The following is a 12,817-nucleotide window of genomic DNA, read 5'->3' as shown; positions in this document are numbered from 1 at the left end:
TTTTGTTCATAAAATATTGCTTTGTAAGACATAGACATACCATATTCAGACATTATTGCACCACAGATACGGCTTGCTCTATCAAACTATCCTTCATACTTACACACTGAGCAACTGAAAATTATTCTGTCTATACTTAGCCAAATTATCATATTAAAAATAATGCGTTTCAAGCTGCTAGAGCATTGATCATGACAGCAATTAGATTATTTCTCTGCATTATGGAATGAAACACAAAAAATGAGCAAACCAGATCTTGTCTGTTTTAGTTTTGGAACTTAAAAGAAGTAAATTTCAAGAACAGCAAACCTGCTATAAAATATCCTTAGCAATCCCATCTTAAACAGAGTGCTTACTGAAAAGGTCACTTATATATACATTCATTAAACTCCTCCCACAAAACAGAATCAACAAACTTTCCTGCCACTTTCTGCAATGTCAATAAATACTTCCAAAAAATATCCAGACCTTGCAAAATCCTCTCCCACATCTGTTTCTAATCGTCACTTCATAATTCAAGGTACATCTCCCATTCCGGAAACCATTTGGACTTCATATAAAAGATAAGGCTTCCCCCTGTCTGGCCCAGATATGGTTTATGCCAAAGATTAATCAAATGCTATCCTAACTTACATAATGAACAAGGCAGATCAGTAGGTTTTGCAGACTCAAGGATCAGTGTTTTTTCGGAAAGTAAGAACAACTAAATCAGGCAATCAGCAGATACTTTGCCAGATTTTAGTAGGAGCAGCTGGAATGAACACTTTCAAAATCTTGCCCATGACATTCATCTCTAGTGAGCATTTGCTCCTGCAGATGCTAATAGCTTGATCTTCCTGAGTGAAATGCTTTAACAGCCTTTTTCCCTTCCCTCAAATCTACTTTGGTTTCCTACTGCTAATGGTTTCTGGTTCCTCTAGAAGTTACAATCCCAGGCTCCCTCCCATTCAATATCTGTCACAAAATACCTATACTTCTGTTCTCTGCTCTTTTTTCTTCATTCACATTCATCATCCTACAGTCTTCCTGCCATTATGTCACCATAAAGACCTTTTCTCCCCATGTTTCTTCCCCACCCCTCAGTGAAATGGCATCATCCAGATCTCTGTGAAGCAAGAAACTTACTTTATATGACTGTACTTGAGGCCCAAATTGCATGATTCCCAAACCATGTTTCACATTATCTTCTTTAACCAGCATTGTCTCCCACCAAACACCCCTTGTTTAACATTGAACACTGCAGTTAGAGCAATGTGCAACTTCTTGCAACTTTCATTACTTTTTTCTTGTCTGAAAGTAGAGCTTACAAACTCTGCCTGCAAACCAGGACCCAGTTGCATTGAACTCCACAGACACAGAACAAAGCAAGCAAGAAAAGTGGTCCTTGTCTTTCTCTGCTAGATAGCCACAGTGCAAATCCTGGTTTTGGAACCAGCTCATTCAGCTTTGCTTCAGGGGTATTTGCATCATGGTGTGTCAGTGTGCAGCTGTGCCCTAAGTAAACTTTAAAAGACCACTGTACAGACTTGTGAAAGGCAGACATAATAGAGAGACATAAAACACTTGAAAAGCTTTAATTGTCAACAGAAAAAGAAGAGTTTGTTAAGGACAATGTCTGAAAGAGAAATAATTTAATCCAAAAAAGGCAAAACTGAGTTAGAACCTCTGGATAAAATTTCTGGCACTGGGATACACCAGCATGGAAATTGCCCTCCAAGGACAGCAACAAAACCCTTGTCTTTGAGAATTTTAAGGCTCACGTAGACTGGGCACAGAACAGAATCCAGGGAACAACATTAGATGCCACGAAAGCCTTGCTCAGCTGCTAAAATCAGTGACAGAGAAATGTGCTGAAATGAGCTGAAAGCTCCAGTGTTACTAAGGTATCTCTTATTCACAGCTCAACTGTCTTTTATGTTTACATTCATTATAGGATGCTGACATGGTATTTTCTTCTGTACTCTGCTATGGATTTTAAGCTGAAAAACACTAGTAAAGAGATTGAATTACTGACACAGATACATTAATTGGTTATTTGATATAATCATTTTCTATGTTCATCACGGAAATAATTAAAATTATTTCCCTTCCTTCAAAAATGGGGGAGAAGAGACAGGCGAATAGGAAATTGCCTCCAAACCCCACAGAGACATTAGTGACACAGGCATTCACCTCAGCAGTCCAGCAAGTCATGTGGCTGGCACATGCTCCTGAGCAGCCCAGTCTTCAGTAAAGATAAAAGCATGACTAATTGCGGTCTTCCTTCTCAGGTGCCACTGCAGCAGGCATTAGCCAGACTGAGCTCAAGGTATTAGAATAATTAGCCTGAATTGGTGGTGGGCCAGCATTTGTTTGCTGTGATGACTTGACGGGGCTGGAGCTGTGTGGCCAAAAGCCACCTCTAAAACTGTCCTCTGTAGATGCTCATTCCAAATACTGAGATTGAGTCCCAAGGGTAAATGCAGGGTAAAAAGTAAAAAAACAAAACCCAAAACAAACAAACAAAAAAACCCCACCAAGTTAAGACAAAGAAGGATTTGGGACATCTCTCCTGATAAGCTTTTTTCTTAGGCAGAGGAAAGCCACAGGACAGAATAATCCTATCCCATGGAAAAAGTTAAAAAGACATGAGCTGCACCTACTGCTGACATTTGGTCAGAAGAGCTACTGGAGCAAGCAGCTGCAGTTTGAGCCAGAACTCTTTCCTTCTGCGGTTCTTTTTGGTGATATTTTATGCAACATTAAATTAAGGTCAGATAAAGGACACGTTAGTAATGTCCTTGCCAGTGAAAACCGCAAGTTAACTATGAAATTCTATTTATTTACTTACTGTTTTATAGAAAGAGTTTCCCTTTGAAAGTCCATTTGAGGAACCTGTGAGACTGAGAACAATATTTGGACACAGCTTTGGATAATTAATGGAAGTTCTCTGTGCTCTGTCTGAAACCAGTTGTGGTTCCCTTTTAGCACATTAGTTGAATGTATACGCTGGGAATATTTTACTTTGGTTTATGTTATTGCAGTTTGAAAAACTTACACTAATAGACCAATTTCATGCAATTATCTGAATGCAAAACATTGTTCAGTTGAATTCCCATAGCCTAATCCTACTAGTTCCCTTGGCTGTCTCACTTTCAATTATGAACCAAGGTATGCACATCAGATGAAATGTTGCTGTTGTAAAAATAGATCCTTTCTTTAAAAGCTATTTTCAGTGGTCTTCTGCCATACAGGCTGTTTTTATTGTCTGCAACCAAAGGCACTTTAAGGAAATGTGATTTTAACATCGCAGGCCTGCAATACATATACTTGAGCTAGAGCGGTTTGTTGTGTTATTGTGGTAATAACCCAGTTATGTTTGCACCATAATTGTACCTCTAAATGTCTGTTGAGCTGCACACATGGGGCAAAGCGTGGTGTTATGAATACATGGGGGAAGGGGCAGAAAAGAGGAAGGCCATACGGAAAATTACATCCTTTTCTCCTTCCATGTATAACACAGCTAACAATTTTGGAAGGCAGGCAATAGATGATGTTAACACTACATTAATGCCAACTTGGTCTTCAAGTCTGAGTATTTAGGAATCATAAAACTGGCTAAGGCGTCATACATGTCCAGTTTTGTATTTGCTTTTCCCTTTTTGAAGCCTATACAGTTCGCATCTTCAAGTTTTACTCCACAATCTAGGAAAAAAGAATTGAGCTTTTTTCCTTTTTAAGTAAAGTCCAAGTTTATTAAATCACACAATGTAGGACTTAAAAATACTGAAGAGGTTGAGACTCGTAAAAGTCATTGGCAATGTGCTAAGTTCTCCAAATCAAGTTAATGAATTAACCTAACCAACTGACCTGCCTTTCTGGAAGGAAGTACATTTTGTACGTCTTGAAAAATGTGGGCAAACTTCACACTGTGTAGTACACTTCCTTGAACCCTCAGGAGGCTTGGCTGCTGCTCTAATACAATCCCCTCTCTCTCTGTTCCTCTGAAATACCTATCCTGCATTTCCTCATTTGTGCTTAATGTACTGCATCCTTGATTGCTTATAGACCTCTCCTTTTTGGTAGAAGGAAACCATTCTTACATCTGCTTTGGAAAGAACTTGCATTCCCTGACTTAGCCTGGACAGATTTAATAGATCCTTTTTAACTGACATTGCATGCGTACATTTCTTTGAACCTCAGTCTCTAAGCTCCATTCCTTCATTGTAAATGGAAAGAAATAATATGCAATTCATGATAAGATAGGACAGACATCAGCCTCTGGCCTTGGCTGGCTCTCTCCTTTGTCTACAGAGGAAGGCTTCGATAACTAGATCCTTTCTTGGAGATGGATAATGTTAGATGAAATGAATCCCAACCTTGACATCACATTTTGAGTACCCATGAATGAAAATAATAAAATTAAATTCCTTTCTCATGTTCACTGCCTTGTATCTTCCATCTTTTTTGCCCTAAAGGAAGAGCTGCCTCTCCATGCAGTGAAATTTCTGTTCCTTATAAAAGCTACACATTTATCTGACATCATTATTCAGGTCTAAAAAATGACCTTCATCAAAGAAAAGGAACTGGAGACATGATAATTCGCATATTAAAGGGTGAAAAATAAGCAGAAAAAGAGGGGGGAAACCCATAAGATTTTAAACAGGAGAGCAATAAAGAACAAACTTGTTTTCAGCTTGGCATTACACCTTTTACATACTAATAATATAGTCACACACATAGATACCCCCCTTACTAATTACTTTTAGGGAACACTTTAGACATTAAGGCAGGATTCTCCCATCTTATTTTGGCTGGCATGCTTTATAGTAGCCCCTTCTGACTGAACCTGCAAACATGGCCAGTCTGGCACTTTACTTACATGGTATTTTATTTGTGAATATTGGTGCTAGCCCAGAAGAAAGTCTAGGGGAACACAAACTCCATTTTGTGCTATATGCCAGCTGTCTCCATCACAGACACCAAAGAGTAAAAACATGTATCAGTTCCCTAAGAATCCTTTCATTTTTGTCTGCTTTGTTAGGCCTGCCTCAGTCGCTTGCTCCTTGCAGAGGGTCAGACAGACACATGCAGTATCTCTACTCACTTGTACAGGAATCACTCACAAAGCCAGTTTCCTGTCATTAAGCTACTCTGAAAAGTAACTGAGAGCGGTGCAGGCCTCGGCAATTATTTAACATCATGAACAAACAGAAATAAATGGACTGGCTGCCTTGATGCTGCAGTACTCCTTTCTCACACGACTGTGGAAATTCTGCTGCCCCGAATCTCTGGTTTCTAGTGAATGTATGGTAATGCACCAGCCTCTTGCCTGGGGGTGCCTTTCACAGGCACGGTACGGCATATGATGCTACGTGCTGTGCTGGCACAAAAGTTTACATTGGATCTGGCAAGGTTATTAATTATGACTGATTTAACCTTCCTATGTCTTTTATATTTTTGCCATACCCATTTATATAAATATATATATACATACACAGGTATGCATATATATGCATGCACACATACATTTCTAAAAATACAAGCATTTATGCTCTATTTTTGGAGCAGAAATCAATACTAGCTGTTCACTGCCAAGTGGCTCCCCAGAATGCATGGCCATGAAATTCTGCATTAACGAACAGTGGCACAGGAGACGCAGAGGAGAAAAATGAAAAATCTTCAAATGAAAGCATATTTCCATTTCACACTTCTAAAGCACTATGTAAACAAAAAATTAGAAGAGATCAAAATCCACATTCTTAGTGCTCTTAAAGTTGTGTATCACATATTGTATTTCATTATACATTTTTTAAAAGGCTCCACCTACTCTCTGGGACAAGAAATCTTTTAATAGCATGAAGTTAGTCAATCCTTCTTTCATTAATATTCATATATATGCCCCAGTTCTTAGATTTAAAACCACTAATGACGATTCAGTGCTGCTGCAGCCAAACACTGTGCAGGACTGGGACCCTTTTGTGCTGGCAGCCCCCATAGAGCACTGAACTGCATGATGGGCAAACAGCATTCATTAAACAGCAGCCACCTCACCTGTCTTCTGCTCCCTTAGCCTGTCTGCTAATTCCTTGAATAGCTTCAGCACACCCTCAGTTGAGAAGTGATGTGTTCCCACTGCAGTGATGAGAGTGATAGGCAGGGACTTGTAACGTGCCTGTCCTCTATGTTGCAAAAGACATTTTAATATACTTTGCCAAGTTATTCAATCTTTTCATCTTTTGCATTATAAAATGTTCCCCATTTTATGAAAGGGAGACAATAGTGCTTCTTTTCTTCTCAAGGATTTCTTACATCCATACAGCTTCTGGTTTCCATTTAGCTCTAACTCGATGTCTTTATGCAGCACCACGCTGTGATGTGTAAACTTGGCCTGAAACAGAGTCCGAAGGCAGAAGAGACCATTATGATCATCTAGTCTGGCTTGCTCTAGGATTTTTCTCAGGCATTCCTGCATGAGGCTCCACGGTTTCAGTTGCCAAGGAAACAATTATCAATCTTTTCCATCCCTCACCAGCCCTATCCCTCCTTTCTGTTTTGTCATTTTTTGCTACAATAAAATAATCTTGTCAAATGTCCTAGTCCCTAGCTCTAGCATCCTCACCTCCACCCCAAAGAAAGAATGGGAAAGGGTGGTGAGGATTCTTGGCTGGGAGTTCAGCCTAAAGCTTTACCTCTCATCCTTGGATTCTGTGCTGAAGGTAGATGTCCCTTTGAAAATGATCCTTTCAGCTTATCAAACGCTGTATTGTTTGGCTAACACAAGACATTTTTTAAAAAATTAGCCAGCAGTGTACTGCTTGATATATTTTTGGTATCTTTCACCACAGCCTTAGCTCCGCTATAGCTTCATGCAGAAATGCTTTGGAAAGAACACACAAAACCACACTTTACTGTAACATGCAGCTGAAGAGCAAAAGAAACAATGAAGAAAAGACGGGAAGATGCAAAGATAAGGGAAACTGTGCAGGAGGAAGACAGAAGGCAAAACCCCCTGCATCAACTAAATTAGGTGTAGTCAGAGTCAAAGATACAACTTTTGGAATCTCAGGATGTTAAACTCAGGTATCTTCAGGCAAGTTACAGGAGATCTGTTCTCATGGTTCCCTAAGGTCTAACAAGTCCCACTTGTATAATTCATACCTTCTGCCACGTGCACTGATTTTATGCCCTTAAATGCAACTCTGATCAGGGTGAACTATTGGAAGGACAGAAGGGTGTCTCACCAGTGTAATTTGAAAGGTAGTTCCCTCAAATTCAGCGGAATTATATCAGTGTGATCAGTTCCTTGGTGTGCACGAGAGGAAGGATGAACACACCAACTGCAGGGAGGAAAAGAAGAGCCAAGTACTCACAAAAAGCTTATGGGGAGGAGAGCTGCCACTTGGCATGTTTTGATAATTCACTACTTAGAGTAATTGTCCCACTTTTATAAGTAACCGAACAATAGTTCACATAAAGAAAAGCAGACTTACCTTGAAAACTTCAGGAATATCAGATGATCAAAGAAAAGTCAAGGATGCACAGAAACCGAAACATTCCTCAGGGCAAGCTCCTAGGGAGAGAGAAACAAGGTAGACTTCATTAATAAGACAATTCCTGCTCCTTGTCAGGGAGTGATGCTTCAGTACTTCCTCTTCTGGACGCTCGTTTTTACGGTTTGCTGAGAGTTTTTTGCTCTGTGTGTCTGTGAGACATAACAGGATGGTTCTGAGGATGGCCAAACCATGCATGTATACACAATGTTATGTTGTGCATACACCACTGTGGAAACACTCAGCACATGTCCAGTAGATCTGGCACCAGAGTCACTGTGCCTCTGCTGGGACCTCCATGGGCCCACACCTCAGGACAGTCCTGTGGCCATTGCTCACTATAAGCCTGGGAAATGTGGATCTTATGACCATTTGTGTCCATTTGTTTAAGATGCTGCATCTAAATTTGGACCAGCAGGATGCATGGTTACTGATATCCCTGATACCTTTTCTGCAGAAATCGCTTGCTGATGGTTTAGGGTGGTTGTAACAGAAGTAGTAAGATAAATCTATGTGTGAAAACCGATGGAGAAAGCAAGTTATTTTTATGAATGTCAACAATATCTCAGTTTTCCTGTTGGCTGTTTTCCTGCCAGGCTGTACAGAAGAACGTTAGAGGGAAGCAAATAGGAAGAAAACAGTGACAATGTACCAATACAGTTTCTAATATCACAGAGCAGTTGAAGTAGTATACCAGGAATATCTAACCACATACCTTCAGGCAGGTGAGTGTTAATTTCTCTGGAGTCCAGGGAGAATAAGCAAGACACTGAACTGCTGAAAACCACAGCTACACAAAGAGGAATGGCTGAACAGCAGTGTTGGGATGAGTCAGGAAAAGCCACCCTTTAAGAGAGAGTTGATGTTGGCACTTAACCTTGAACGGGTGTGTTTGTGCTCAATGGAAACTGTTGAAACAACCATGTTTTCTGGTAAGACTTACATACAAATGCTCTTTCTTTCCTTCATCTCATTTTTCTTTTTCTGATTTCCTTTGGTTGAAGAAACATCTTTTCTTTCAACAAAGATATTCTTGAGCCCCCTGGATCAGCTGCTGGCCTGAAGTGTGTTGGGTCAGTGAGGTGCAGAGCAGGGGCTGCTGGCTTCTCCATTCACGTGATGTCCTTCCCTGGGGAAGACCATGTGGAGGGAAAAAAAAAATCCTTGGTTGTCATTGACATGAGATGACTTAGTGTACCAGCTGCCTCACAAGCCTGTGCTTCCTCCCCTCGGCAGCAGTGCACAAGTGAACTCATTATTCCCAGATAAGAAAAGCATAACACACTCCATTAAAAAAAAAATAAATCAAAACAAGCACACAAAAAAAACTCAAACAAAAAAAGAAAAGGGGGGGGGGGGAAACCCCAACAAACAGGTAAACCTGAGAACGGTACTGTCACCTGACCCTACTGTTTCTCCCCCGGGTGTGCTGCATAGCTCCTAGGCGACCGCTCCCGGCTGCTGCCTGACCCTGCCAGACTGATGGCAGGGATGAGGGTATTAGTTTGCAAAAACAGAGCGATCCCACTCTGCGCAGAAATAGCACAATCTTCCCTTACGGCAGACCCAAGCGTATTAATCAAGCAAATGGCACCAGGAGGCAGAACCTCAAGGTTATCTCTTCCGCTGTCCGCATGGGCTGTAAACTACTCAGCTCCTGCTCACACTTTAGGACAACTTGGCAGTGGGGCACGGCAATGGTGTGCTCTCCACAGCTCTGGCCGGAGATGTGCTGGGGAGGGAAAGGCTCTCCACTGCCTAGGAAGCTTGAGGGGGAGTCAGGGACAGCCCTGATCAATTGGAGGTCTTGTGTCCTGGAGAGCCTCTACCACTTGCATCTGGGTCCAGGACAGACCCTTTATGCCTCGAGGATCAAAACCGGCTCATTTCACCAAATCACCTCTAAGATCTTGAATGTTTCAGACTCATCAATGCCATCCACTGAGCTAAAACTTCCCCATCTACTCCTACTAGCAGCTTCCACCTTTCCAAGACTAGGTAGCCCTTTGCTGTCAGAGCATGCCCGATCACTCTGCATGACTGTCTTTTGTCCTGCTAGTCATTGCCAGCCCCTGCTGTTATCAGTAGTGATTCCATGTTCATTTAGGTTATAGATTAAATTATTACATGAACAGATTAAGCAGCTTCCAGCATCACCCTAATCTCCATGAGCCTCTCATGGACCCCTCACTGGCTCTTTGAGGTCTGTCAGTTGGCCTCCTCTTGGTGCTGTTCACACAAGCTGTATTGATATTCCAGTGTTCATTTTTAGACGCAAAATGCAGCGCACTACTGACTCATATGCCCAACACAATTTCAAGTACATTATCACTATGCAATTACCTTTGTCAGCCAAATATATAGTCTTATCAAAGCACAAAAATCAGGTTTGTTTGACAAGTTTGCTTATAGTTACCATAAAACTGTCAGTGGCATTAAGTGTATTCTTTCCTTTAGTTCTTTCTTGATTGAATCCCATAAAAGCTTTCCTTTATTTTCCCTGCAAGTGAGCTAAGCTTAGCCAGCCTGCAACTACCGGGCTCATTATTTGGGGCAAAATTAATACTAGCCTTTTGCTCTGCTCTGTGCCTTTATTGTGTCCTGACCCCACCTTTCTCTGACTTTCTCTGCCCTGACCTCCCTCACAGAGTAGCATGTCCTCTTTTGCTCCTCAAGAGGCTTAGGCGAAGGGATTGAGGCTTCTTCCTCTGCCTTGCAGAGCACCGCAGAGCTACTGCATGTACGAAAGTCTGGGTTCTGGGAGGGCAGAGGGCAAGAGAGAGGGCTGTGGGGATCTGCGTGTGCACAGTACCATCTCAGGACCTCTGTAATATGTTAGTCTGTCCCACAGAGACAGCCCCTGGTCACAAGAGAGACCAGACTGCCTGAGAAATGCTGGACAAGTGAGGAGGGCAGAGCTGGAGAGTTCTCCTGCCCCTGCTTACACTTGTCCTAACCTTTGTCCAAAAGGTTTAATAGTACTGTCACGATTGATGATACCATAATAACATCCTTTTGGCTGCTATCAGCAGCAAGGTTCAAATGATATCATTTCTCCTTACCTGCAGGTCTACACCAAAGTCTGCTGGCGTCTTTTCATTAGCATCAATTAGCATCAGATCAGTTTATAATTTCCCTGAAGGTATAAAAGATGCGTCACACTCATTCTCTTCCTTTTTGGGTTGCTCATCATGATCAGAGGGTCTCCTCTGCAGGAGAGCAGTAGCAGTTGCATTTGCTTCTCAGAGGAGTCACAGGGCTTTTTTCCACTCACCAGGCCCCTTTCATGCAGAGTGCAGTTTTGGAGCCAGTGGTGAGGCTCCTTCCCACCAAGCCAGATCCTGTGATTGTAGGATTCCCCAGAGAATTAAAATGGATTTTCCCCACAAGTCCTTAAAGAAATCAGTGTTTACTCACCAGGAAACAGATTCAAGATCATACGGTTGTCCTGCCATAGGTATGGGTATCCTATCCTATAAGCCTGCATAAAGAGCATATGCCAGGCCACGGAGAGCACAGGAGAAACACACGGTGCATGGTACAGAGGGTAGATGCAGTAGCATCAGTTTCATTATTGTATTCGGCAATGTACTTCAAGTGCCTTTGCTGAGGAGGCCTATTAATAAATGGAGACGGAGGCTGTAATAAACTAAAGAACAACTGCTTCACAGTTCAGAGAGTAAATACAGTGCCCTGGGCAAGCGAGCAAGCAAGCAAGCAAGATGACTCAGTAACAGAGAGCTCAGACCAGATCAGTTAGGACCATTGATAACTCTACTTATTGCAAAGAGGAAAATCAGGATGATGGGAGAAAATAAAGAAAAGAAGGAAGAAGAAAACTAAGAGAGAAAGCGGCCACAGAAAGTTGAGCTTTATGGTAAGTGTGTGCATTGCCGTGTGACCCCATCTGCCTACAGTTATAGGGCAAGGAGGCACGTACCCTATTATAAAACTCTTTAAAAATCCAGATCCTTTCTCTATAACTTCTGCTGTAGTAAAGTAAGGTCATAAATGACAAATCTGGTTCAGGAAAAATTTCTCAAACTTTTCATTAAACATAAGGAGTAATAAAACACTATGAAAGGAACCCAAGCATTGTTCCTGTTGTAAACTGCAGGCAGTTTACTTCTCAGAGATTGCTTATCAGTTATTCTTTTTCTGCAAAGCAGATCATAGGCTCCTTGAGCATCTGCATATAGCTCAAAACCTTGGAGTATTTCTTGGTGAAAGCCCTGTCTCCTTTGAAAGCCCTGAAAGCGGTAATGAGGAAAGAGAAAACAGACATCCTTCTCCATTCAGTTTTCTTCTCATAGGGCTGAAATAGCTGATGGTGGTATTGGGTAGATGAACACACACACACACACCGCCCCACACACCCAGTCTGAACAGTCCCTCACCTTCCTGAGAAGTAATGTTCTTCATCTTATTACTGTAGCCAGCAGCCTTTGGAGTGCAATGGAATTAAGAAGCCAGAGAACTCCCATTTTTCTTCAAAGGAAGGGCAACTGAGGTGAATGAATGAGACCCTGTGACCTCCCGCCATCCAGTTTTTGCATTCAAGTAGTTCCATCAAATCTCGCAATCAATGGTTCTGGCACTGGATGTGTTGGAGCTGTTCACATTTAATACCCAACCAAGGTATTATAAAATCCTCCGTGCAAGCACAGCGCTGTTCCCTGTGATCAAAGGCCAGCCCTGAGATCAAAGGTATGTGTTTGAGGATCTTTGACTCCTAGAGAAAAGCACCAGTGACATCCTTACTTGAGTGGTGAATGAATAGTCCACCTACTTTCACTTTGCCACTAGTACCAACTATTTTCTTAACTGAAAGCTTTGAGTACTTTTTTGTAATTGTCTTTACGTTCTCTGAATTCTTCTGCTACCTCAGTTTTAAAGCACCTCAATTAGTGTCTCTCACCAGGTTTCTGGCTGGGATGGAGTGTCCCACCCCAGCTCCTTGCATACCCCCAGCTCACTTGCTGGTGGGGTGGGGTGAGAAGCAGACTTTTCTGCTGCCTTGACTCTGTGTAAGCCCTGCTCAGCAAAACGAAAACATCCCTTGGGTGGGACAGCTGGGACAACTGACCCCAACTGACCAAAAGGATATTCCATACCATGTAACATCATATTCAGCAACCAAAACTGGGGGAAGGGAAAGATTCCAAAGCTGCTGTTGCTCAGGGACGGGCTGAGCATCGGTCTGCTGGTGGGAGGTGGCGAGCGATTGCCCTTGCTCCACTTGTGAGTTTCCTTCTTTACTTACTGTATCTTTACCTACTGTGAGC

At 42.0% G+C, this 12,817-nt stretch overlaps 1 long non-coding RNA gene across 1 annotated transcript; it reads right to left on the bottom strand.

The window, feature by feature from the left end:
- Nucleotides 1-7,222: 7,222 nt before the first annotated feature.
- LOC114011611 (uncharacterized) lies at nucleotides 7,223-11,600 on the bottom strand. Its single transcript, XR_003553586.2, has 4 exons — nucleotides 10,595-11,600; nucleotides 8,476-8,661; nucleotides 7,473-7,552; nucleotides 7,223-7,319 (listed from the first exon to the last, which is right to left on the bottom strand). It is a non-coding gene; the product is annotated as an uncharacterized LOC114011611 (long non-coding RNA).
- Between the last annotated feature and the right edge of the window lie 1,217 nt (nucleotides 11,601-12,817).

The sequence above is a fragment of the Falco peregrinus genome, chromosome 6, assembly GCF_023634155.1.
Source record: "Falco peregrinus isolate bFalPer1 chromosome 6, bFalPer1.pri, whole genome shotgun sequence".
In the NCBI taxonomy this organism is placed as follows: domain Eukaryota; kingdom Metazoa; phylum Chordata; class Aves; order Falconiformes; family Falconidae; genus Falco; species Falco peregrinus.
This window is presented reverse-complemented; position numbering and strand designations above follow the sequence as displayed.